Below are 3,898 nucleotides of genomic sequence, written 5' to 3' on the forward strand. Positions count from 1 at the left end.
GTTAAATGGTTTAGATAGTTCAAATAACCCAGGAATACTGAAATTGCAAAGAACAAAATCAATGTATAGATTGGAAGATCTCTAACTATAAGGATAAGGACTGTTAATGAATGGGTGGCTTGAACTATTGCTAACAAAGAAAAGGTCATGCTAATACAGGTCATAAACCTGCTATAGAGTTTGTTGTGCTGCCTGTCATGTTTTCCTTCGTGTAGTCTAATGGGCATGATGTCACAAATTTGTGTTGACAGCGGAAAATAGAGTTGAGAACCATCAGAAGTGGACGGACAGAGGACTTAGGAAATAGAAACATATGGTTGATTTTCTTGCTCTGAAAATACCATCAAGGTAAACTGTGGTGCTGCTATGCTGCCACTTTTTCTTGTTTGCAGATATAAGATGTAAAGATGATTGTTCTGAATTCACAGTAGGCTGCCTGCATGAGACAGGCTGCAATGTCCTATCAGTTATCACAGTATAATTATGTCTTGTAAAAACAGATAAGTAAAATGTCTACTTTAAACAGCTCTTAAAAAGTCATATAAAACCCCTCAATAGTAACTGAGGGACAGGCACCTAAGAAATACAATTATATCCAGGAAACTTTACATAAAACATGATCAAAACTAAATGAAACAGATATAACTATGAAAAGTACATTCAATGCATAGTTTCACCACCTCATGCTGGAAAATTTCTGAAATTAAAAGTTTTTAAAATCTAATTCACACCTGTCAAATTTCAAGGACCTTCCAAAGCTGTAAGGAAAGCCCCAAAATGAAATTAATGAAACTTCTATGTGAAATTCAACATAAACTAGAATATGAACTTAGTTTTATTTTAACTTCTAATTAATGTATTTCTCCATTTCTCTTCCTTTCTGATAGCTGAGGCTATTCTCTGACTCCTATTTCCATCATTCTTGCTCCATTAAATAACTGTCTTTCAGCATTGTTCATTCACTTAGAGCTGAGGACTTAAAGCTGAAAAAACTTTATATTAAGAAAATAGAATCAGTCTTCAGTACTTCTGACTCTTGCTTTACAAAGAGCATGTTCCTTGGCCGCGCTTAAACCTTCCTGGAGGTCTTCAAAGAGCCTTGCAGCTGTTATTTTTCAAAATGTAAAAAAAACCAAAAAGTGACATCCTGAATAGCCAAGCTACAAGCATGTTTACTGTATTATGAGGACCACATCTCAGCTGCGAGGATTTGTCTGAGATTTACTAGGTTGCAGTTCTTGGTTTTTTTCTTTTCTTAGAATACTTCATTGCTATGAGGGCTTAAACAACAAGGGAGCTGCAGCCCCACAGCTTTATTTACATAAAGTGATATAGAGGAGTAAGATCTTGAGTTTGCTTCTCATTTTGGAAATTAGGATGCTTCGTTCTTTCCTCTGTACCTTCTCAGCATTGCACAACTGTTTGACTGATCACAAGAGGACTAGTTATGCACTGGCTTGTCTCCGTGGCCACAGGAAAAGAGGAAGGAATAAGCAGTCTTCCCCTGTAGCATATGGGTCAGATAGACTCATAACCCAGATGCCTGGGGGAACTCAAGCACCGCATCTAATTGCTCTTCTGGAAAGCCACAGTGGTTGACAAGAGAGGGTTCAGCCAGAGGCGTGATGCAGCAGCCTTTGTAACAAGTTCCCTGTAACTGTGCATGCCAAGTATCAGAGTACATCCAATTCATGCCATGAAGACTCTTCCAAATACAAGTCTATGCCTTGGGGGCATGATCTAGCTCTATATATTTATTTCTTTATAGCTATATTATCAACATGCAAGTTTCCTTATCCTGACTGGTCACTCTAATTCAGCCCTGAATGGCTCTTGTGCTCTGAGTTCTCATGTGAACAGATACCTGGAAAATGCAAACTAAGCTTAGAGAAAGAGTCAAAAGAAGGTAAAATTAAACCCTTTTCCAAGAGCCTCCATGAAGTGACTTGAATACAGAGACATTCATCATCTTCCACAAAGAGAGAGAGAGGGAGCGCTTGCCTAGTGCAGTACAATCTCACGCGGATTGCCCCAAGCTAGCCCTAGGCTAGCAATGTATCTACATAGTAAGAAATACTGTGAACCCAAAATCAGCCTTGTCAGAGTGATGCTCAGGCTTATAAGCACAGCCAGTTTGTGAAGCTAGTTTGCTAAATTCCTGTACTGTGGCTTGACTGCTTCTGGTACTGAGACTGGCCTGTTCAGAATGGGTAAGTGATGAATCTGACTTTATTTCACGGTATAAACTCCCCCTTGTCATTCACACCTAGTTTTGATGAGGAGTCATATTGCCTGAACGCTATCCATTTATTTCAAATACTACCAAGACCTCTTGATGATGATAAGAAGGAAATTAATAATCAGTGCATCTCTATGCTTCAGGATTTGGAGGAGGAGAGAAATTAGCAAGCAAGCTGTAAACAGTTTAGCTTAAGTATCAGAAAGAGGCTTGTCAAGCACTGCAGATCACTGCATGGGCTCACTTAGAGGTCAGGTGCCCTGCAGTCTGTAGAGCAAAGGCAAATGAGGTTCACGCACATGAGCTACTTGGCCTCCCTCAGCGTGTCTCTGTACTCTCCAGTTGAGGTAATGCCCCAAGGATGAAAATCCTGAGAGCAGTAAGCCACCCAGCACTGCCTCTCCACCATGAGAACTGCATACACAAATCACAACCTACTCTTAAAATCTCTGCCAGTTTGTTCCCACTGAGGATCTGGGAAGGTAAATATATTGTAGTGGATTAAGGAGATGGGGATTAAATGACCATAAACTCACAGCATCCTGTTTCATGCCACAGTTAGTGAAGCATTCATTGATCTTGGTATTTTTTCTTAACATGTAGAATATAATCAGTTTTCTGTGTTGTGATAGGATAGGAAATACCAGTCTCTGAGAGCAACAGCTTGTAATGGCCTGGTTTTGATCTCATTTTTGATCGTCTTTTCTTTTTCTATCCTCTCGTACAAACTTGACCTGGAAAAAAGTATGAACTCTTCTATAACACAGACATCTGATACCATCATTCACTTTTAAAAATTTCTGCCTTGAAGAATTCTAATTTCTTTGTAGAGTAAGTGCAGTTTGTCCATGATTTTTACTGTACAGATTCTGTATGCATTAGTTTAGGATTAAATCCACAAAGGAGCCTACATCCCAGCTGACTCTTCATTCTGCATGTTATACTGATCCCCTCTTATGCAAAATCTCAATGTTTAGCAAACACATTGAGGTTTGGTTCTTCATGGCCTCTGGTTGCAGTGTTATTTAGCCTGCAGGTTATAGCTCACCCTCAAGCTGCAGTATGAAATGGTGTCTAACAGTACATCCTGCTGCATTATTTCACTCCTCATGACATGGTGAAATTGTGCCAAGGACAGTCTCTGAGCTCCACTCTTCACAGCTGTAAAAGTCTGTGCTGGTTTAAAGGTAAACCAGCAGGGGAAATGAACTCAACTCAAAAGAGATTATAAATCAGAATAACAATTTAATAAAATAATACAATAAGTACCATTATTCAGACAAACAATTGGTTTTAACCCACAAAACCCAAATATATAACCCAGCACCTTGGGGCATGAACAGAGTGGTGTTCTTTGGGCCCCCTGAGTCCAAAGGAAAAAGTGAGGGGAAAACCTGTTGGTGAGAGTGCTGTTGCAGTCTGGTCAAAAGTGGTGATTGCAGTCCAGTTGAGGGGGGTGGTCTCAGTCTGGTTGAGAGCAGTGAGCTGCAGTCTTCCTCTGGATCCCACGAGTGGTAAAAAAGGTTCCAAAACTCCAAGTTTATGTATTCTCTAGTTCAGGCAGGAATGCTCAGTCCTTCCCTCAGAGTGGGGTATTCCATAAAAGGGTGTGAGGACAGGAACATATTCCTATCTTGCAGGCCTCTTAATGCCTAGTTT

At 40.0% G+C, this 3,898-nt stretch overlaps 1 long non-coding RNA gene across 1 annotated transcript in view; it reads left to right on the forward strand.

The window, feature by feature from the left end:
* The first annotated feature begins 252 nt into the window (after window positions 1–252).
* The window catches only part of LOC108493321, a 9,658-nt gene continuing 6,012 nt past the window's right edge, over window positions 253–3,898 (forward strand). The window contains exon 1 of the long non-coding RNA XR_001873434.1: window positions 253–348. This is a non-coding gene — a long non-coding RNA (uncharacterized LOC108493321). The remainder of the gene's footprint in view (window positions 349–3,898) is intronic.

The sequence above is a fragment of the Lepidothrix coronata genome, unplaced genomic scaffold (assembly GCF_001604755.1).
Source record: "Lepidothrix coronata isolate B3197 unplaced genomic scaffold, Lepidothrix_coronata-1.0 Scaffold16, whole genome shotgun sequence".
Lineage (NCBI taxonomy): Eukaryota > Metazoa > Chordata > Aves > Passeriformes > Pipridae > Lepidothrix > Lepidothrix coronata.